Below are 25,169 nucleotides of genomic sequence, written 5' to 3' on the forward strand. Positions count from 1 at the left end.
ACACAATTGTATGAACTGCTTGCTCTGTACCCAATCCATGACCGTCTGTACCCCAAACCCTTACTCTAACTTTAACTGTTTATTTAGGCTTATTTATTCAGGTTCTGGTTCTAACGGGGACTGGATTTTATTACACAAATGGGGGGGAAAAAAAGTCACTCATTGATGCTGATTTGAACTGATTTCTGTCCCAACAGGATGATAAATAAGGTACAAACACACACACACACACACACACACACAGAGCCCAGCTTTGATGGCAGCTTTTCAACAGGGCTGATTTAGCGGCAACAGAGTCAAGCTCTGGGACAGACAGTTGGTCAGAGAGTCCATCCAAGACACATTTAGCTCCCTCACCAGAAACAGATGTCAGAACACAGCACACACACACACGCACACACGCACACACATGCTGGTTTTGCATTCTTTGTGTGGACACTCATAGACATGATAACATTCCTTAGCCCCTTACCCTAAACCTAAAACTCCTAATCCTGAAAAAGCTGTGTTGGAGCAGCCAAAACAACAGGTTTGCTTGACAGCAAACAGTAAACACAAACACTGACAGACACACACACACACACACACGCACACACACACACGCACACACACACACACACACACGCACTTTCAGTCTCCATGACTCCTCAGAACATTTACACTGACATTCATTCCTTTCCTGGAGAATTGCAGTATGAGAAATGTATGTTTTTATTCTTGCGGTATGTGTTTAGTGTATCTAACTTCTAGTTTCAGGGTTAGTACTGTAAAAAATGTCAGTGATCAAGTCTGAAAAAATAAATAAATAAATATATATATATATAAAAATAATAATAATAATAATGATGATAATAAAATGAATACAAATTGACATTTCGAGGTAAGTCAGTGAATGTTTCACTGTGACTCTGGCTGAAGGGTGTATGATTTCTCTGTCGTTTTCCTTTCTCTCACTTCTCTTTGATCATGATACAAGTCTATTCAATTAAGTTACTCCCCAGGCCAACTCTTCCCCCCTCCTCCTCCTCCTCCTCCTCCTCCTCCTCCGTTTCTCTCTTGCCACCATCTATTAGATGACAAGGGACCAGTTCAGAGGCCGTATCAAAGCCCATCTGGGTTTGAAGTCTGTCTTTCTCTGCCTTCCAGTCATCCTCTGGAGACGGTGCATTGGCATCCATGATCGGCACCACACGTGCTGCTCCCGCTCTCCTTGACTCGGGACGGGTTTCTGGGACTGCAAAAGGCCTCGAGGTGGACGGTTATAGAGCATGACCTGACTCCATGCAGGTCAACTTCATTATAAGGCTGCCAATGGCAAAAAAACAGGGAGGAAGGAAACTTCTTCATAATCTCAGATTATTATAAGAATAAAAAAACTATTTGTTGAGAAAAAAGGTCAATTACAAAAGATTAAGAACGAGAAAAAAACATTACCTGCGGTCTATACGTGTGTTATTAAAGCTTTCATTTATACAGCTTTCTTTTTTCATTTGGCACAAGACGCGACGGAAGCACCAACAGCATCGTTCCAATTATTTTTTTAGTGACAAGAAAACTTGTTCGTTTAAGATATGACAGAACAGAAACTTTATATTTTTACCTTGAATGCAAACATTTGTTAACCTTTTTCAGCCAAATACATGAAAAGCATGCTTAAATGCAGCAATGTCTTCTCCCCTCTTGCTGCTGAAAAGAAATCACTTTGATTTAAGATTGTTACAATGATGAGATTAATCACACTGCCCCATTCTCCTAGTTCTTGCATGATTGCATGACATGTCCGTAAAAGAATATCTAATTTTTTTATATTAAAAAGAGATCAGATGGAGATACAAACCAAACTGTGGGTTTTGTAAACCGTTCCAGTATCGCCAAATAGTATTTGTACACCACCGAGTATTCACAAGGTCACCATCACCACCACAGCCATTGCTGTTTGTTACACGAACTACGCTTCTGTGTCACAAACGGCCTAAAGAAGCCTGCATCCTTTCATTTTACAGCATAGTCATTATGGGATGGAGTCACAGTTTGTCACCCTCCACGCGCACACCGACTCTCCCTCTCTCTCCTAACTGCCTGACACATATAACTGTCTGCAGTGACAGAGTCACAATACCCCTTGTCTTCTCCCCCTGAGCTCCCACAGACATTATACACTTAATAAAATATTAACTAGATGCGTCTATTAGCGCTGCCAGCCACACTGAAATATAGCCGATGAATTTATAGTTTAACACAACTGCTCCAGGGACTGTGATGCCCCCCCCCCCCCCCCCCCCCCCCTTTCTCTTTGCATTTCCTCCAGCAACCCTGCTCCAGCTGTTTAAGAAGCATGGAGGCTCACTTAGTCCCCTCCTTAAATTCTCTTGTCACCGACATTCATGTTAACCCCTCTGCTGTGCATCTCCCCCCACGAAGCCTCGGCTAATATGCTAATGGCTAACGCGGGGTTCAATCCAGATCGCCTTGATCGTGAAACATGCCAAAGAGTGTGGTCTTTCTGACGTGAAATAAAAGACGTACGGACAGCCGGGGCCCACAATTCATCAGTGTCTTTCATGTTTCTGTTGTTATTCTTGTGCGTTATTTGCTTTTCTTGTCGTATTCGTATAATCCCATTGAGATTAACAGATTTGCTGTCACCCCCTATGCTTACACAACACAAACTCATGACCTCTGTCAGCGTAAGGGAGTAATGCCAAAAGAAGACAGATGTCTGCTTTTGTGGAAATGACACGCTACAGCTACTTTCTCCTCGTACCTTTTCCCTTTTAAGGCTCTGGCGGCTGTGAGGAGCTCAGCTACATATAAATTCAACTCGCTCCTCCTTCATTTCTGGTCCAGTTCTCAACCCAGGGTTCCTGGCAACAACCTTATTGATGACAAGACCATTCCTCGTTGGCTTGCAAGTGGTAGATGGAGTGAGTGTTTTACTGATCATAGGCATCTGTGTCTAGAATAGTTAGGTGTGCCAGTGAAGCTGTAAAAGAGGCAAAAGAAAAAACCCTGAGTGGACAGGCTCAATAGATCTAAATCCCTATTCTTCACCAAACCCCAAATCCATGTGAGCAGCTTCACCACTGACTCAAAGACAGGCTTTAAGTCTGATGAATAATTTAACCCCTGGTAGAAATGTCTGCAGAGTAAGGACATACAGGGAGTTGAAAACAATTCACTGTCTTTCATAACACATAACATGTGAATGAAAGCACACATCATCGCAGTGAAACGTCTCCCCGCGAGAGACCGTCGATAAGCACGCAAGCCATTCCTGCGACGCCCGTGTCTCGACACCATGGTGCGATCAGAACAATGCGAGACCTTTGAGTTGTCAGTGATCACAGTGGCTCTAAGACGTGGGAGTTACTTGTCAAACCAGACAAGTAGATAGGACGCTGACGGGGTGCAAGGTAAAGACGCAGGGGAGCACAGACCAGCAATTAGCGCAGATTGATTTAGGTTGAGGAGCCACCCACGTCTGCCGGAGCAAAGTCAGGGCCGGCAGCTGTGAGAAGCACCAGGTTAATTAGCGGTGTGTAGATCAATTTGAGTGTGTGTGTGTGTGTTGTGTGCAAATAGAAGTCTCTGCTCCCTTGTGGAGTGTATATGACCAGATGTGCGCTAAATCACACACATTACTATTGCCACCCCCCTGCAGACCCAACCCCCTATGGCCTATAGGTTCAAATGCAGCCTACATGAAAACACATGCACACACACACACACACACATAATAATTGGTAAACAGCTGGCTCCATCCATAACGCTCCACCATTGGTTGATTAAAATGACTCCAGCTCAGTTTCAGAAATGACCTGTATGTGCAGAGAGTGAGAGAGAGAGATGCACACAAACACACACACACACACACACACTCGCCCTATTATCACAGATATGTGCAAAAGTGTGTGCATGTGCATCAGCGTGAGTGACTGTCTCTCTCTGCAGCGCCTGACTTCTTATTCTTGGCAATTAAAAGGTACCAATTGTGGTTGTCATTAATCAGCACGTCTGCGTGGCAGTCTCCAATTCATAACTGTCAAATGCAATGGGCAGAAAGTAATAGGTCACCAATTATACACAGGGAGCCTTGTAAGGCTTTTGAGGCGATTGGGTTTAAGCGGCACACACACTGAGCCACATGCACACACACTGCTGAATAGACAGGAGAGCAGTCGGGGACACAGAGTGCATGCACAGAAACACACACACCTCACCAAGGAGCCGCACACCTCCTGTTTCTCCCCAGTGAGAGGTTTGACAGGATTTGAGGTGAGGAGAAGGGGAGAGAGGAAAGGCGGCAGGAGGAGGAGGAGGAGGAGGAGGAGGGTGATGGAGCGGTGAGGAGATGAGAGAGCGAATGTTTCAAGTCCTTTTAACAACAGAGCCGCTAAAATGAAACAAGATGTTTCCCCTCAACGGCCAAGATCTGAGTGAAGTTTTAGCAGCTGTTGAACTGGAGCCCCGTAAGAAAAGAAGCCACAAGAAAAACCCATCAGCATTCTTATAAAACCCACTCCACGTTCAACGATAAACGCGTATGGAAAAATGGTTCAACCCGGCAAGAACATAAATTGACCTCCTCAGTGAATATCAGGGGTCAAAGATACACTTTCAGTGCAAGAAAATGCTTAAAATTGTGTTTGTCGGCTGCAATTTCCCGTAAACCTGTAAAAGTTAAAGCTGTAACTTCTGTGAAGTGAGTACATGATTTCTGGATCGCGAGAACAACCATTTAGTCAGGCCGATAAAACACATACACACACACACACACACATATACAGTACAACAGTTGAAGTGATGCAACTCCCACATATGCATTGAATTCAGCCTGTGGTACAGAGCGCCCAATGATATAATTACCACCAGATGTAACGGCCTGTCGAGCAGCAAGTTCTGGTTTCTAAATAAACAGGCTTTTATGACTCACAGACTCGTAGTGAGTGACCGAACTCTGATTTCCCCTGTTGAAACACAAATAAATAATCAAGCTCACCCCCTCAACGTTCCACCATTACTGTTGTGATGTTGGCGAGTTCATGGGGGAGTGTATGGTTCACATTAGCCTGAAAGAAATGAGTGATGTTCATCCTTTTTCACTATGGATCTGTAAATGATGTTGTTCATTTTTTGGTTTGCACATACGAACACAAAACACACACACACACGTCCACTAGGAAAAAAGTGTTCAGTAGTGGATGGGCAATATGATCTTAAAATTATTACACGATATTCCATCACAATAAATAAACAATATTTTACAGAATTTCTAAGTAAAAGTGCTTGTTTGGATGTGAAGTGATGTGTACCTCACAATCACAGCATATCTATGATGCAAAATAAATGTCAAATTAAGCAAATAATAACGTGTAACTGCAAATGAAAACACCAGAAAAGCTTATATATGTAATTTCATGTTAATATTTAGTATTACATCCTGTCTGTGCTGTGTCTGAAAGAAGCTCACGGGCCATGTTTTCACAGTAACATGATATTTAGTGGCGGGCTGCATGTGATTAAGTGGGGGGGCCACATGTGGCCCACGGGCCGCCAGTTTGACACCGCTGCGCTAACCCTTACCCTTATCTAATGCCCTAATATAACCCTAACCCTAAAACCGGGTCTTAATCCTCAAAAAACTGTTTAAATTGTGTGGTACAGCCAAAATGTCCTCAAAAGGTCAAAATGTTCATACAAAGATAGGTTTGCTTGAAATGTGGTCGTCAGTCATGCTGCTGTATTTTATAGTTTCACACAGTACACTTATGCTAATGCAATAAAAACAATTAAAAAATCTAAAAATATTAAGAAATGAAATAAAAAATATTTAAAATATATATATTATACTGTATTTGTGTCATATGTTCAATTAAATTATTTCAATATTGTAATGAAAAAAGCGATAGAGACGAACAACATTCACTCTCACAGGTGTACAGGTTGCCTAATCCCCAAATCTGCATTTGTTTTGACTGTGGGATGAAACCGGAGAACCCGGAGAAAACCCACATACACATGGGGAGAAGGGCCCTCCACGACCCCCATGTGGAGGAGAGAGCAGTAGAAGATAAATGGATGGATGGATAATTAAAAAACAAATCCGCACTAACAGTAAACACAGTAATACATAACACAGCTAATTAGCTTAGCATTAAGAATTAAGAAAGTACTGTTAACCCATGGAAACAAACATGTTAATTCACAAACAATAGTTGCAGGAAGTGCTGGCCAACTATGAGCACGCTCTCGCCCTCGCACTCACCCTGCAAAACATGACACGCAATTTTCAGCAAAACACACACACACACACACACACAAAAAAACACATGAACACATGAAGTCAATTCTTTGCCATTTCAAAGTACTGCTGCCAAAATAAACAGACAACTATGATCCAGTTGATCAAAACACTGCTGTCAGGTGTGGAGACACTAAGCCGCGTTACTGTTAACTCACCAATCAGGTGAAAACACGATGAAAAGGCAGCGTGTGAGTTTATCTGTCGGCAGCAAAAATCTAACGCAACATTGCAGTAAGTGGAAGAGGGAAAGTGAGGATGAGGGAGGAGGCCTGAAGAGACTGTTCAAGGATGGATTTGCCTGTCAACATCCTTCTCTTGCTGGCATGCGAGAGAGGACACATACCCATGTGGACAAAGTGCTGTGGCCAAATCCCGGTAGGCGAAGAGATGCTGCTTACAGTAAGGTGTTTGTTGTCTTTGCAAATGTTTTTCTTTTTGCTGTGTTATTGTGCTATATTCTGTTTACAGTAAATATGTTCCGTTTTCATTTTCAGTGAGAACTTCAACCTCTGGAAGCAAATGCCAGATTTGTGCATATTTTCCTCAGTTTGTAATACTGGCCTTGTGTGTTGTGTTTGGTCAATATCTTCCCATATTTTAATCTCACAATAGTGCCGAAAAAAATCCAACCCAGACTATAGGATTAGGTGCTTCAGATTGAGAACAGCATCATGAAACAGAATCAGACCATAGGGAAAAATGTGTGTACCAAAACATGTTTTTTTTTCGAATGTATTGTATAGTTTTGAATAAAGTGTCTTATTTCTGCTGCTCGTGTGTGTGGCTGCGCAACATTTGCTCCACCTGTAAGCATAAAAAATGTCGGTGACCTTTCTTTTTAAAGCGTCTGTTTCCTGTTATTCGTCCTGCACGAGATGGAACTGAAGATCCCAAATTCTCGGTCTGAAGCAGCTGGCAGCACAACACCGACTCCTGGTTTCATTTTGCTGACATGATTCAGTGTCTTTCCATAACTGTAAGCTATGTACAGCACATGAAATCACTGTCTGTCCTTTAAAAAAAAATTGGCCGCCAAATTATTATAACATTCCTACTGTTAAGCAAACGGCAGTCCTTCCTTTTCACCCACCCCTCTCATCACGTATACAATTATCCACTCAGTGTGCTGGGACCGGTGTCAAACCTGCAGCACCCGGGACGTCACACATACATTAGCCCGTGAGCGTTTGCATTCAGGCCTTTTGGGGTCCAGAGTGAATGCCAGACACCTTTTCTGTCTCTGAATGCCAGCAGGTAGAATTTTAATAACTGACAGCCAAATTAAAGGGATTCAGCAGAAGGCAGACAGGTTAATAGCCTGCACAGAAGACAGGACCAAGGGAGTGTGAATGTGAGAAGCGGAAAAGCTAATTCATTCTGTATTTCCAGAAAAATTCAACTGCATAAAAGGCTTTAGAGGAGTGTTTCTAAAACTTTTTTTACAAAGGGGACCCACTTTTATCAAGATGACGCAACCTTCGCAGACTGTGCGCGCAGCCCAGATTTAAGAACTGTGTGGACAACACGTGCAAACTGAATTTTTGTTTTACTTTGGCGACAGAAGAAGAAGAAGAAGAAAAGTTAATGCTGCATTAAACTGATGAGCGACCATTCATGACTCAGTAAGAAGATAAGTGCTTTATTTCATGTAAAGGGAGAAACCTAGTAGCAACTGTAAGGTTTGCACGTATAAGTAAATAAATAAAGACAATGTTTACACGTCGATTATTAGGGTTCGAGCAACAAGGTTGCAAGAACCCTATTGAAACTGGAAGGATTATTATTATTATTATTATTATTAGGGACCGAGCACTCACACAGTGTGCGAGGACCTATTGTAATTCGAGCAACATAAACCGCGCACTCACACAGCAGTGTGCAAGGACCTAGGACTGTGCACAAACACAGTAGTGTGCAAGGACCGAGGACCGAGCACTCACACAGTGCGCGGAGGGTCCGAGCCCACGCAGTGGGCGAGGACATATTGTTATTCTAGGAATTATTATTATTATTAGGGACCGAGCACTCACACAGTGTGCGAGGACCTATTGTAATTCGAGCAACATAAACCGCGCACTCACACAGCAGTGTGCAAGGACCTAGGACTGTGCACAAACACAGTAGTGTGCAAGGACCGAGGACCGAGCACTCACACAGTGCGCGGAGGGTCCGAGCCCACGCAGTGGGCGAGGACATATTGTTATTCTAGGAATTATTATTAGGGACCGAGCACTCACACAGTGTGCGAGGACCTATTGTAATTCGAGCAACATAAACCGCGCACTCACACAGCAGTGTGCAAGGACCTAGGACCGTGCACAAACACAGTAGTGTGCAAGGACTGAGGACCGAGCACTCACACAGTGCGCGGTGGGTCCGAGCCCACGCAGTGGGCGAGGACATATTGTTATTCTAGGAATTATTATTATTATTAGGGACCGAGCACTCACACAGTGTGCGAGGACCTATTGTAATTCGAGCAACATAAACCGCGCACTCACACAGCAGTGTGCAAGGACCTAGGACGGTGCACAAACACAGTAGTGTGCAAGGACCGAGGACCGAGCACTCACACAGTGCGCAGAGGGTCCGAGCCCACGCAGTGGGCGAGGACATATTGTTATTCTAGGAATTATTATTATTATTATTATTATTATTTTTCTCTCCACGGGATCTTGAATTTGACCCCCTGAACCAGCGTGAAAACGGACGAAAATTGGCACGCACACCAGAACTGCCGAAAAATTCGATAAAATAGTGGAATTGCGAAAAAACAATGCTAAGTGGCTCAGTAGCGCCCCCACAGGTCACTGCCTATGGAGCAGGCAAAATTTAGTTTCACCGAATTTCCCGAAACTCGGAGGGGTGATTGTTCGGCATAAGCCGAACAAAAAATCCTCTTGACACCATGACCTCGACTCAACAGGAAGTCGGCCATCTTGGATTTGGCGTCCATCTTGGCGTTTTACAAGTTTCGTAACTGAACGAACTTGTCTGAGGGCGTTCATCGTAGCAACGCGCAAAACGCGTCAAATTGTTCCAAACCCATCCAAGATCAAAAGTTATAGAAAACTTTCGCAGATTCAAAGGGGCGTGGCCACGGCAGCCATCGGAATTTTGGCGAATTTCGGCGTCTCGCCACGAAACAACACGTGTGCTATAACTTTGCCATACTTTGTCCTATCCGCACGAAACTTCATACGTGACACGAGACCCCGCCCCTGAACACGTCTACGAATGCGAACTTGACCCCAACGCCATGTCGGCCATTTTGATTTACGCGTTTCGCCGCTAAACAGGAAGTGCCCTGTAACTCGCCCAAAAATTGACCGATTGGCTCCAAACTTGATATGTGAGACCATGGGCCCGCCCTGAACACATCTGCAAGACATCACCTGCACACAGGAAGTAGATCGTCTGAAACAGGAAGTGCCCTTTAACTTCACCAAACATTGACCAATCGGCCCGAAACTTGATACGTGGTATCAAGGGCCCGCCCTGAACACGTCTGCAAGACATCACCTGCACACAGGAAGTAGGGTGCCTGAAACAGGAAGTGCCCTGTCATTTGCCCATACATTGACCAATTGGCTCCAAAATTGATATGTGAGACCAAGGGCCCGCCCTGAACACGTCTGCAAAGTGTGACCTGCACACAGGAAGTAGTTGGTCTGTAACAGGAAGTGCCCTTTAACTTCTCCAAACATTGACCAACCGGCCCGAAACTTGATATGTGAGACCAAGGGCCCGCCCTGAACACATCTGCAAAACATCACCTGCACACAGGAAGTAGGGCGCCTGAAACAGGAAGTGCCCTTTAACTCCGCCAAACATTGACCAATCGCCCCAAAACTTGATATGTGAGACCAAGGGCCCGCCCTGAACCCATCTGCAAGACATCAACTGCAAACAGGAAGTAGGTCGCCCGAAACAGGAAGTGCCCTTTAACTCCGCCAAACATTGACCAATCGGCCCAAAACTTGATATGTGAGACCAAGGGCCCGCCCTGAACATGTTTGCAAACCATGACCTGCACACAGGAAGTAGTCTTCCCAGACAGGAAGTGACCCGTAACATTGCCATACGTCGACCAATCTGCACTAAACTTCACATGCGAGATAAGTAACCCGGCCAGAGCCCACGTTAAACATGACATGCCGGTAGAGGGTGGCGGCCGCGAGGTCCCGTACAACGCTGCTTGCAGCTTTAATTATTATTATTATTTTTCTCTCCACGGGATCTTGAATTTGACCCCCTGAACTAGCGTGAAAACGGACGAAAATTGGCACGCACACCAGAACTGCCGAAAAATTCGATAAAATAGTGGAATTGCGAAAAAACAATGCAAAGTGGCTCAGTAGCGCCCCCACAGGTCACTGCCTATGGAGCAGGCAAAATTTAGTTTCACCGAATTTCCCGAAACTCGGAGGGGTGATTGTTCGGCATAAACCGAACAAAAAATCCTTTTGACACCATGACCTCGACTCAACAGGAAGTCGGCCATCTTGGATTTGGCGTCCATCTTGGCGTTTTACAAGTTTCGTAACTGAACGAACTTGTCTGAGGGCGTTCATCGTAGCAACGCGCAAAACGCGTCAAATTGTTCCAAACCCATCCAAGATCAAAAGTTATAGAAAACTTTCGCAGATTCAAAGGGGCGTGGCCACGGCAGCCATCGGAATTTTGGCGAATTTCGGCGTCTCGCCACGAAACAACACGTGTGCTATAACTTCGCCATACTTTGTCCTATCCGCACGAAACTTCATACGTGACACGAAACCCCGCCCCTGAACACGTCTATGAATGCGAACTTGACCCCAACGCCATGTCGGCCATTTTGATTTACGCGTTTAGCCGCTAAACAGGAAGTGCCCTGTAACTCGCCCAAAAATTGACCGATTGGCTCCAAACTTGATATGTGAGACCATGGGCCCGCCCTGAACACATCTGCAAGACATCACCTGCACACAGGAAGTAGATCGTCTGAAACAGGAAGTGCCCTTTAACTTCACCAAACATTGACCAATCGGCCCGAAACTTGATATGTGGTACCAAGGGCCCGCCCTGAACACGTCTGCAAGACATCACCTGCACACAGGAAGTAGGGTGCCTGAAACAGGAAGTGCCCTGTCATTTGCCCGTACATTGACCAATCGGCTCCAAAATTGATACGTGGTACCAAGGGCCTGCCCTGAACACATCTGCAAGACATCACCTGCACACAGGAAGTAGGGCGCCTGAAACAGGAAGTGCCCTTTAACTCCGCCAAACATTGACCAATCGGCCCAAAACTTGATATGTGAGACCATGGGCCTGCCCTGAACACATCTGCAAGACATCACCTGCACACAGGAAGTAGGTTGTCTGAAACAGGAAATGCCCTTTAATTTCACCAAACATTGACCAATCGGCCCAAAACTTGATATGTGAGACCAAGGGCCTGCCCTGAACATGTTTGCAAACCATGATCTGCACACAGGAAGTAGGTCTCCCAGACAGGAAGTGACCCGTAACATTGCCATACGTCGACCAATCTGCACTAAACTTCACATGCGAGATAAGGAACCCGGCCAGAGCCCACGTTATACATGACATGCCGGTAGAGGGTGGCGGCCGCGAGGTCCCGTACAACGCTGCTTGCAGCTTTAATTAGGGACCGAGCACTCACACAGTGTGCGAGGACCTATTGTAATTCGAGCAACATAAACCGCGCACTCACACAGCAGTGTGCAAGGACCTAGGACTGTGCACAAACACAGTAGTGTGCAAGGACCGAGGACCGAGCACTCACACAGTGCGCGTAGGGTCCGAGCCCACGCAGTGGGCGAGGACATATTGTTATTCTAGGAATTATTATTATTATTATTATTATTATTATTATTATTATTATTTTTCTCCGCATGGAATCTCGAATTTGACCCCCTGAACCAGCGTGAAAACGGACGAAAATTGGCACGCACATCAGAACTGCCGAAAAATTTGATAAAATTGTGGAATTGCGAAAAACCAATGCAAAATGGCTCAGTAGCGCCCCCACAGGTCACTGCCTATGGAGCAGGCAAAATTTAGTTTCACCGAATTTCCCGAAACTTGGTGGGGCGATTGTTCGGTGCAAGCTGAACAAAAAATCCTTTTGACACCATGACCTCGACTCAACAGGAAGTCGGCCATCTTGGATTTGGCGTCTATCTTGGCGTTTTACAAGTTTCGTAACTGAACGAACTTGTCTGAGGGCGTTCATCGTAGCAACGCGCAAAACGCGTCAAATTGTTCCAAACCCATCCAAGATCAAAAGTTATAGAAAACTTTCGCAGATTCAAAGGGGCGTGGCCATGGCAGCCATCGGAATTTTGGCGAATTTCGGCGGCTCGCCACGAAACAACACGTGTGCTATAACTTTGCCATACTTTGGCCTATCCACACGAAACTTCATACGTGACACCAGACCCCGCCCCTGAACACGTCTACGAATGCGAACTTGACCCCAACGCCATGTCGGCCATTTTGATTAACGCGTTTCGCCGCTAAACAGGAAGTGCCCTGTAACTCGGCCAAAAATTGACCAATTGGCTCCAAACTTGATATGTGAGACCATGGGCCCGCCCTGAACACATCTGCAAGACATCACCTGCACACAGGAAGTAGATCGTCTGAAACAGGAAGTGCCCTTTAACTTCACCAAACATTGACCAATCGGCCCCAAACTTGATACGTGGTACCAAGGGCCCGCCCTGAACACGTCTGCAAGACATCACCTGCACACAGGAAGTAGGGTGCCTGAAACAGGAAGTGCCCTGTCATTTGCCCGTACATTGACCAATCGGCTCCAAAATTGATACGTGGTACCAAGGGCCTGCCCTGAACACATCTGCAAGACATCAGCTGCACACAGGAAGTAGGTCGCCCGAAACAGGAAGTGCCCTTTAACTCCGCCAAACATTGACCAATCGGCCCAAAACTTGATATGTGAGACCAAGGGCCCGCCCTGAACATGTTTGCAAACCATGACCTGCACACAGGAAGTAGGTCTTTCCAGACAGGAAGTGACCCGTAACATTGCCATACGTCCATCAATCTGCACTAAACTTCACATGCGAGATAAGTAACCCGGCCAGAGCCCACGTTATACATGAAATGCCGGTAGAGGGTGGCGGCCGCGAGGTCCCGTACAACGCTGCTTGCAGCTTTAATTATTATTATTATTAGGGACCGAGCACTCACACAGTGTGCGAGGACCTATTGTAATTCGAGCAACATAAACCGCGCACTCACACAGCAGTGTGCAAGGACCTAGGACCGTGCACAAACACAGTAGTGTGCAAGGACTGAGGACCGAGCACTCACACAGTGCGCGGTGGGTCCGAGCCCACGCAGTGGGCGAGGACATATTGTTATTCTAGGAATTATTAGGGACCGAGCACTCACACAGTGTGCGAGGACCTATTGTAATTCTAGCAACATGGACCGAGCACTAACAAAGCAGTGTGCAAGGACCTAGGACCGTGCACAAACACAGTAGTGTGCAAGGACCGAGGACCAAGCACTCACACAGTGCGCGTAGGGTCCGAGCCCACGCAGTGGGCGAGGACATATTGTTATTCTAGGAATTATTATTATTATTATTATTATTATTTTCTTTCTCTCCACGGGATCTTGAATTTGACCCCCTGAACCTGCGTGAAAACGGACGAAAATTGGCACGCACATCAGAACTGCCGAAAAATTCGATAAAATTGTGGAATTGCGAAAAACCAATGCAAAATGGCTCAGTAGCGCCCCCACAGGTCATGTCTATGGAGCAGGCAAAATTTAGTTTCACCGAATTTCCCGAAACTCGGCAGGGTGATTGTTCGGCGCAAGCCGAACAAAAAATCCTTTTGACACCATGACCTCGACTCAACAGGAAGTCGGCCATCTTGGATTTGGCGTCCATCTTGGCGTTTTACAAGTTTCGTAACTGAACGAACTTGTCTGAGGGCGTTCATCGTAGCAACGCGGAAAACACGTCAAATTGTTCCAGACCCATCCAAGATCTAAAGTTATAGGAAACTTTCGCAGATTCAAAAGGGCGTGGCCACGGCAGCCATCGGAATTTTGGCGAATTTCGGCGGCTCGCCACGAAACAACACGTGTGCTATAACTTCGCCATACTTTGGCCTATCCACACGAAACTTCATACGTGACTCGAGACCCCGCCCCTGAACACGTCTACGAATGCGAACTTGACCCCAACACCATGTCGGCCATTTTGATTATCGCGTTTCGCCACTTAACAGGAAGTGCCCTGTAAATCACCCAAAAATTTCCCGATTGACCCAAAACTTGATATGTGAGACCATGTGCCCACCCTGAACACATCTGCAAGACATCACCTGCACACAGGAAGTAGATCCTCTGAAACAGGAAGTGCCCTTTAACTACACCAAACATTGACCAATCGGCCCGAAACTTAATATGTGAGACCAAGGGCCCGCCCTGAACACGTCTGCAAGACATGACCTGCACACAGGAAGTAGGTCGCCCGAAACAGGAAGTGCCCTGTCATTAGCCAAACATTGACCAATCGGCCCGAAACTTGATATGTGGTACCAAGGGCCCACCCTGAACACATCTGCAAGACATCACCTGCACACAGGAAGTAGATTGTCTGAAACAGGAAGTGCCCTTTAACTCCGCCAAACATTGACCAATCGGCCCAAAACTTGACATGTGAGACCAAGGGCCCGCCCTGAACATGTTTGCAAACCATGACCTGCACACAGGAAGTAGGTCTCCCAGACAGGAAGTGACCCGTAACATTGCCATACGTCGACCAATCTGCACTAAACTTCACATGCGAGATAAGGAACCCAGCCAGAGCCCATGTTATACATGACATGCCGGTAGAGGGTGGCGGCCGCGAGGTCCCGTACAACGCTGCTTGCAGCTTTAATTAGGGACCGAGCACTCACACAGTGTGCGAGGACCTATTGTAATTCGAGCAACATAAACCGCGCACTCACACAGCAGTGTGCAAGGACCTAGGACTGTGCACAAACACAGTAGTGTGCAAGGACCGAAGACCGAGCACTCACACAGTGCGCGGAGGGTCCGAGCCCACGCAGTGGGCGAGGACATATTGTTATTCTAGGAATTATTATTATTATTATTATTATTATTATTTTTCTCCGCATGGAATCTCGAATTTGACCCCCTGAACCAGCGTGAAAACGGACGAAAATTGGCACGCACATCAGAACTGCCGAAAAATTCGATAAAATTGTGGAATTGCGAAAAACCAATGCAAAATGGCTCAGTAGCGCCCCCACAGGTCACTGCCTATGGAGCAGGCAAAATTTAGTTTCACCGAATTTCCCGAAACTTGGTGGGGCGATTGTTCGGTGCAAGCTGAACAAAAAATCCTTTTGACACCATGACCTCGACTCAACAGGAAGTCGGCCATCTTGGATTTGGCGTCCATCTTGGCGTTTTACAAGTTTCGTAACTGAACGAACTTGTCTGAGGGCGTTCATCGTAGCAACGCGCAAAACGCGTCAAATTGTTCCAAACCCATCCAAGATCAAAAGTTATAGAAAACTTTCGCAGATTCAAAGGGGCGTGGCCACGGCAGCCATCGGAATTTTGGCGAATTTCGGCGTCTCGCCACGAAACAACACGTGTGCTATAACTTCGCCATACTTTGTCCTATCCGCACGAAACTTCATACGTGACACGAGACCCCGCCCCTGAACACGTCTACGAATGCGAACTTGACCCCAACGCCATGTCGGCCATTTTGATTATCGCGTTTCGCCGCTAAACAGGAAGTGCCCTGTAAATCGCCCAAAGATTTCCAGATTGACCCAAAACTTGATATGTGAGACCATGTGCCCGCCCTGAACACATATGCAAGACATCACCTGCACACAGGAAGTAGATCCTCTTAAACAGGAAGTGCCCTTTAACTACACCAAACATTGACCAATCGGCCCGAAACTTAATATGTGAGACCAAGGGCCCGCCCTGAACATGTCTGCAAAGTATGACCTGCACACAGGAAGTAGGTCGCCCGAAACAGGAAGTGCCCTGTCATTTGCCAAACATTGACCAATTGGCCCGAAACTTGATATGTGAGACCAAGGGCCCACCCTGAACAAATCTGCAAGACATCACCTGCACACAGGAAGTAGTTGCTCTGAAACAGGAAGTGCCCTTTAACTTCACTAAACATTGACCAATCGGCCTGAAACTTGATACGTGGTACCAAGGGCCCGCCCTGAACACGTCTGCAAGACATCACCTGCACACAGGAAGTAGGGTGCCTGAAACAGGAAGTGCCCTGTCATTTGCCCGTACATTGACCAATCAGCTCCAAAATTGATACGTGGTACCAAGGGCCTGCCCTGAACACATCTGCAAGACATCACCTGCACACAGGAAGTAGGGCGCCTGAAACAGGAAGTGCCCTTTAACTCCGCCAAACATTGACCAATCGGCCCAAAACTTGATATGTGAGACCATGGGCCCGCCCTGAACACATCTGCAAGACATCACCTGCACACAGGAAGTAGATTGTCTGAAACAGGAAGTGCCCTTTAACTTCACCAAACGTTGAGTAATCGGCCCAAAACTTGATACGTGAGACCAAGGGCCCGCCCTGAACATGTTTGCAAACCATGACCTGCACACAGGAAGTAGGTCTCCCAGACAGGAAGTGACCCGTAACATTGCCATACGTCGACCAATCTGCACTAAACTTCACATGCGAGATGAGTAACCCGGCCAGAGCCCACGTTATACATGACATGCCGGTAGAGGGTGGCGGCCGCGAGGTCCCGTCCAACGCTGCTTGCAGCTTTAATTATTATTATTATTATTATTTTTCTCTCCACGGGATCTTGAATTTGACCCCCTGAACCAGCGTGAAAACGGACGAAAATTGGCACGCACACCAGAACTGCCGAAAAATTCGATAAAATAGTGGAATTGCGAAAAAACAATGCAGAGTGGCTCAGTAGCGCCCCCACAGGTCACTGCCTATGGAGCAGGCAAAATTTAGTTTCACCGAATTTCCCGAAACTCGGAGGGGTGATTGTTCGGCGCAAGCCGAACAAAAAATCCTTTTGACACCATGACCTCGACTCAACAGGAAGTCGGCCATCTTGGATTTGGCGTCCATCTTGGCGTTTTACAAGTTTCGTAACTGAACGAACTTGTCTGAGGGCATTCATCGTAGCAACGCGCAAAACGCGTCAAATTGTTCCAAACCCATCCAAGATCAAAAGTTATAGAAAACTTTCGCAGATTCAAAGGGGCGTGGCCACGGCAGCCATCGGAATTTTGGCGAATTTCGGTGGCTCGCCACGAAACAACACGTGTGCTATAACTTTGCCATACTTTGGCCTATCCACACGAAACTTCATACGTGACACGAGACCCCGCCCCTGAACACGTCTACGAATGCGAACTTGACCCCAACGCCATGTCGGCCATTTTGATTTACGCGTTTCGCCGCTAAACAGGAAGTGCCCTGTAACTCGCCCAAAAATTGACCGATTGGCTCCAAACTTGATATGTGAGACCATGGGCCCGCCCTGAACATATCTGCAAGACATCACCTGCACACAGGAAGTAGATCGTCTGAAACAGGAAGTGCCCTTTAACTTCACCAAACATTGACCAATCGGCCCGAAACTTGATACGTGGTATCAAGGGCCCGCCCTGAACATATCTGCAAGACATCACCTGCACACAGGAAGTAGATCGTCTGAAACAGGAAGTGCCCTTTAACTTCACCAAACATTGACCAATCGGCCCGAAACTTGATACGTGGTATCAAGGGCCCGCCCTGAACATATCTGCAAGACATCACCTGCACACAGGAAGTAGATCGTCTGAAACAGGAAGTGCCCTTTAACTTCACCAAACATTGACCAATCGGCCCGAAACTTGATACGTGGTATCAAGGGCCCGCCCTGAACACGTCTGCAAGACATCACCTGCACACAGGAAGTAGGGTGCCTGAAACAGGAAGTGCCCTGTCATTTGCCCATACATTGACCAATCGGCTCCAAAATTGATAGGTGGTACCAAGGACCTGCCCTGAACACATCTGCAAGACACCACCTGCACACAGGAAGTAGGTCGCCCGAAACAGGAAGTGCCCTTTAACGTCGCCAAACATTGACCAATCAGCCCAAAACTTGATATGTGAGACCAAGGGCACGCCCTGAACACGTCTGCAAGACATCACCTGCACACAGGAAGTAGATCCTCTGAAACAGGAAGTGCCCTTTAACGTCGCCAAACATTGACCAATCCGCTCGAAACTTGATATGTGAGACGAAGGGCCTGCCCTGAACACGTCTGCAAGACATCAGCTGCACACAGGAAGTAGGTCACCCGAAACAGGAAGTGCCCTTTAATTCCGCCAAACATTGACCAATCGGCCCAAAACTTGATATGTGAGACCAAGGGCCTGCCCTGAACACGTCTGCAAGACATCAGCTGCACACAGGAAGTAGGTCGCCCGAAACAGGAAGTGCCCTTTAACTCCGCCAAACATTGACCAATCGCCCCAAAACTTGATATGTGAGACCAAGGGCCCGTCCTGAACATGTTTGCAAACCATGACCTGCACACAGGAAGTAGGTCGCCCAAAACAGGAAGTGCCCATTAACTTCACCAAACATTGACCAATCGGCCCGAAACTTGATATGTGGTACCAAGGGCCCGTCCTGAACACATCTGCAAGACATCAGCTGCACACAGGAAGTAGATCATCTGAAACAGGAAGTGCCCTTTAACTTCACCAAACATTGACCAATCGGCCCGAAACTTGATATGTGAGACCAAGGGCCCGCCCTGAACATGTTTGCAAACCATGACCTGCACACAGGAAGTAGGTCTTCCCAGACAGGAAGTAACCCGTAACATTGCCATACGTCGACCAATCTGCACTAAACTAAACATGCGAGATAAGTAACCGGGCCAGAGCCCACGTTAAACATGACATGCCGGTAGAGTGTGGCGGCCGCGAGGTCCCGTACAACGCTGCTTGCAGCTTTAATTATTATTATTATTTTTCTCTCCACGGGATCTTGAATTTGACCCCCTGAACCAGCGTGAAAACGGACGAAAATTGGCACGCACACCAGAACTGCCGAAAAATTCGATAAAATAGTGGAATTGCGAAAAAACAATGCAGAGTGGCTCAGTAGCGCCCCCACAGGTCACTGCCTATGGAGCAGGCAAAATTTAGTTTCACCGAATTTCCCGAAACTCGGAGGGGTGATTGTTCGGCGCAAGCCGAACAAAAAATCCTTTTGACACCATGACCTCGACTCAACAGGAAGTCGGCCATCTTGGATTTGGCGTCCATCTTGGCGTTTTACAAGTTTCGTAACTGAACGAACTTGTCTGAGGGCATTCATCGTAGCAACGCGCAAAACGCGTCAAATTGTTCCAAACCCATCCAAGATCAAAAGTTATAGAAAACTTTCGCAGATTCAAAGGGGCGTGGCCACGGCAGCCATCGGAATTTTGGCGAATTTCGGTGGCTCGCCACGAAACAACACGTGTGCTATAACTTTGCCATACTTTGGCCTATCCACACGAAACTTCATACGTGACACGAGACCCCGCCCCTGAACACGTCTACGAATGCGAACTTGACCCCAACGCCATGTCGGCCATTTTGATTTACGCGTTTCGCCGCTAAACAGGAAGTGCCCTGTAACTCGCCCAAAAATTGACCGATTGGCTCCAAACTTGATATGTGAGACCATGGGCCCGCCCTGAACATATCTGCAAGACATCACCTGCACACAGGAAGTAGATCGTCTGAAACAGGAAGTGCCCTTTAACTTCACCAAACATTGACCAATCGGCCCGAAACTTGATACGTGGTATCAAGGGCCCGCCCTGAACATATCTGCAAGACATCACCTGCACACAGGAAGTAGATCGTCTGAAACAGGAAGTGCCCTTTAACTTCACCAAACATTGACCAATCGGCCCGAAACTTGATACGTGGTATCAAGGGCCCGCCCTGAACATATCTGCAAGACATCACCTGCACACAGGAAGTAGATCGTCTGAAACAGGAAGTGCCCTTTAACTTCACCAAACATTGACCAATCGGCCCGAAACTTGATACGTGGTATCAAGGGCCCGCCCTGAACACGTCTGCAAGACATCACCTGCACACAGGAAGTAGGGTGCCTGAAACAGGAAGTGCCCTGTCATTTGCCCATACATTGACCAATCGGCTCCAAAATTGATAGGTGGTACCAAGGACCTGCCCTGAACACATCTGCAAGACACCACCTGCACACAGGAAGTAGGTCGCCCGAAACAGGAAGTGCCCTTTAACGTCGCCAAACATTGACCAATCAGCCCAAAACTTGATATGTGAGACCAAGGGCACGCCCTGAACACGTCTGCAAGACATCACCTGCACACAGGAAGTAGATCCTCTGAAACAGGAAGTGCCCTTTAACGTCGCCAAACATTGACCAATCCGCTCGAAACTTGATATGTGAGACGAAGGGCCTGCCCTGAACACGTCTGCAAGACATCAGCTGCACACAGGAAGTAGGTCACCCGAAACAGGAAGTGCCCTTTAATTCCGCCAAACATTGACCAATCGGCCCAAAACTTGATATGTGAGACCAAGGGCCTGCCCTGAACACGTCTGCAAGACATCAGCTGCACACAGGAAGTAGGTCGCCCGAAACAGGAAGTGCCCTTTAACTCCGCCAAACATTGACCAATCGCCCCAAAACTTGATATGTGAGACCAAGGGCCCGTCCTGAACATGTTTGCAAACCATGACCTGCACACAGGAAGTAGGTCGCCCAAAACAGGAAGTGCCCATTAACTTCACCAAACATTGACCAATCGGCCCGAAACTTGATATGTGGTACCAAGGGCCCGTCCTGAACACATCTGCAAGACATCAGCTGCACACAGGAAGTAGATCATCTGAAACAGGAAGTGCCCTTTAACTTCACCAAACATTGACCAATCGGCCCGAAACTTGATATGTGAGACCAAGGGCCCGCCCTGAACATGTTTGCAAACCATGACCTGCACACAGGAAGTAGGTCTTCCCAGACAGGAAGTAACCCGTAACATTGCCATACGTCGACCAATCTGCACTAAACTAAACATGCGAGATAAGTAACCGGGCCAGAGCCCACGTTAAACATGACATGCCGGTAGAGTGTGGCGGCCGCGAGGTCCCGTACAACGCTGCTTGCAGCTTTAATTATTATTATTATTATTATTCTTATTATTCCTTAAAGTAAATCGCGTTTTTGAGGCCTTTCCCATACCCCAAAACTCACAGATTTTTGTGACCGCATCAATCGTGGTGTAAATTTACGTCTGAAAAAGGTTCGGGGAATGTGCGTCGAAAATTGAATGTGGGAGGGGCCAATAAGTGCGGCGCCACCTGTCCAAATTCACCATGACCAACACAATTATCACACATGCACGAAATTTGGTACACATGTGTAGTGGGTCAGGATGAAGAAAAAATTACATTATGACCATGATCCAAACCCAACAGGAAATCCGCCATCTTGGGTTGATTGGCGATTTTTGGGCGATTTTGGCGAATTCGCAGCAATGGTATTTGAACTAACTCCTCCTAGAGTTTTCGTGCGATCACCTTCAAACTTGGTGAGGTCCCTGTGGACCAGTTGAGGAGCTCACGGTATCAAAAGTTTTTTCAAATGTCGCACGGCGCACGAGATAGGGGGCGGCAAAGTTCGTGATGATTCTGATGTTTCGCATCAGAAAAACAAAACTCCTATAACTTTGCGATGGAAGGTCCGATCCGAACCAAACTTGCTACCATTGATGATGGGCCATGGCTGAAGACGTCTATGAAAAAACGGTGAAGTTTGAAAACAGCGCCTCCTTGTGGTGAAAGAAAATACACAAAAAAAAAGTTTTTTTACGATTTCGGGAATAACTTTTACACAGATAATCGTACCGCACTCAAAATTGGTGACAACAGTCAAAACACATGGTAGATGATGCGTGATCAATATGACGACAAAACGTTTAACGGTGTTGCCATGGCAACGACGCAAAGTCGGATTTTTGGGACAAAAAATCAAACTGCTACAACTTCGCGAATCCTGGTCCGATCTGAATCAAACTTGCTAGGATTGATGATAGTCTAGCCCTAAAGACGTCTATATGAAAATATTACATTTCGAAAACAGCGCCCCCTGGTGACAGCAGACAATATGACAGCTTGTATTTCAATTATCTCCTCCTAGAGCTTTTGTGCGATCACCTTCAAACTTTGTGAGATCAATGTGGACGAGTTGAGCATCAAAAGTTATCAAAAGCTTTTTAAAATATTGTATGGCGTACGAGATAGGGGGCGCCAAAATTGGAGATAATAATAATTTTTCATAACAGACAATGAAACTCTTATAACTTCGCGATGGAAGGTCTGATCCCAACCAAACTTGCTATAGTTGATGATGGTTAGTTGCTGAAGACGACTGTGTTGCTGAAACAGTACATTTTGAAAACAGCGCCTCCTGGTGGTGGTAGAAAATTCTAAAAAAACAAACTGTTACAACTTTGCCAATCCTGCTCCGATCTGAACCAAACTTGCAAGGATTGATGACAGTCCGACCCTGAACACGTCTATATGAAAATATTCAATTTCAAATACAGCGCCACCTAGTGACAGCAGACAGAATTACATTTATAGTTTTTGATGCTGCTCCAACAGGGATTGTTGTATCCACTTGAAACTTAGTATGTGGGACCCCAGACCCTTCCTCAACATGTCCGTAAAAGGTCACCTCCCTACAGGAAGTGGAAGGCCCGAAACAGGAAGTAAAGTCTTACATTGTCCGATTGACACAAAACTAGATATGTGAGTTACTGGACCTTCCCTGAACATGTTTACGGAGACGCCGTTGACCGAACAGGAAGTCGGCCATTTTAAACAGGAAGTGCCCTCTAACTTTGCCGTACGTTGTCCGATCTGCACAAAACCTTATATGTGACACCAGGGACCTGTCCTGAGCATGTCCGTAAAAGGTCACCTCCCTACAGGAAGTGGAACGGCCGAAACAGGAAGTAAAGTCTTACATTGTCCGATTGACACGAAACTAGATATGTGAGTTACGGGACCGTCCCTGAACATGTTTCCAGAAACAAACAGGAAGTCGGCCATTTGAAACAGGAAGTGCCCTCTAACTTTGCCGTACGTTGTCCGATTTGCACGAAAGCTTATATGTGACACCAGGGACCTGTCCTGAGCATGTCTGCAAAAGATGACCTACCAACAGGAAGTGGAATGCCCGAAACAGGAAGTAAACTCTAAGATTGTCCGATCTGAACAAAACTTGATATGTAAGACAAGGGAACTTCCCTGAACTCGTTAACGGACGCGCATTTGACCGAACAGGAAGTCAGCCATTTTAAACAGGAAGTGCCCTATAACTTTGCCATACGTTGCCCGATCCCCACGAAATTTGGATCGACATGCGCGGGGACGCCGCTGAAAATAACTAGTACTGAAAATAACTAGTACTGAAAATAACTAGTACCGCGCGCGGTGAATGAACGGGTGAGAGCGCGAGGCACGCGGGGAGCCGTGGCACACGGCGACCCGCGTGGGTCGGCTCGAACCCGTTCAGAACCGCGCGCGGTACTAGTTATTTTTATTATATTATGATTCTAATTTTGTCTATATGTCAATTAAATGCTTAAAGGTTTCATTCAAATTCTGTTACGTAAACACCCGTTGGTTCTTCTCGCTCATAGAGGAGCTGAATAATTCAATTCAGATTGTTCCATTACATGTAAAAGCTGTAGCTGTATTATTCTTTAAATATCGGAGTAAATGACACAAGAAGAGGACACATATTTCAGTTTTCCTCTAAAAACATCGTCTTTCACGTCACAAAGGACTCTCGTCGTTATCAATACTGACAGATTCCAAAACAAAAAAATGATGACAGTCATATCCGCAGCGCTTTCTATGCATTGGCTGAAGTCCTCAACAGTGAGGGAACATTTTTCTATGCATGAGTAACAGCCAGGAAGCAATATTTACTGGTATTTTCAGTGCACGGCACTCAAAGGAGAGAAAATGTGAGCCGGCACCCAAAGAATAAATAAATAAATAAATAAATATACAAAAAAAAATGTCAAGCAACTTCAGGAATTGGAGACAACAAAAGTTTGACTCTGGCATAAGAAGCTTTTTTTTCCTATTGATTATTTAATTGGTGTGACCTGGTTTAGGAAGCGCACTCGTCGTTGGAAATTGATTCTCATGTTAAATGTGTTTTTCTTTCATGCTTATAGGAAAGATGTGTCCTTCCCAGTTTTTTCTCCCGGCTTGTAAATTGCTCCATTTTGTTGCTTTCTGACTGTAAGATGAAACATCACAAATAAATTGCCTCTTCATAAAAAAGAAAAAAAAAGCTTGACTTTGATTCTGACACATGCAATCACATTAAGAGAGCACCACTCTCCACCTGTTCAGCCTCCCCATTCACGCCTGTCAATTTGGCACATTTCAAAAGCCTGTTGATTTCAGCATAAGCAACGTTTTGCCTCTAAAACTGCCACTTATCTATCGAGCAGAGGTAGAAAGTGGTAAAGGCTAAAAAAAACGAAGAAAAAAACCCCCTCGATTCACACTTGCAAACACAAACCACAGACCAATGCTTGTATAAAAGAACCAGCCACAACTGACAGAGGGTGTTAAAAGAAAATGAACAAGGACACGATGTTAAAAGAGCCAGTGATGGAACTCAAATGTTCTGATGCCACTTATTCATCAAATAGCTTCTAATTTTAAAGTCAAGGCAATTTCTTTCTTTTTTTACAATTTGAC

The sequence above is a fragment of the Solea solea genome, chromosome 20 (genome assembly GCF_958295425.1).
Source record: "Solea solea chromosome 20, fSolSol10.1, whole genome shotgun sequence".
Lineage (NCBI taxonomy): Eukaryota > Metazoa > Chordata > Actinopteri > Pleuronectiformes > Soleidae > Solea > Solea solea.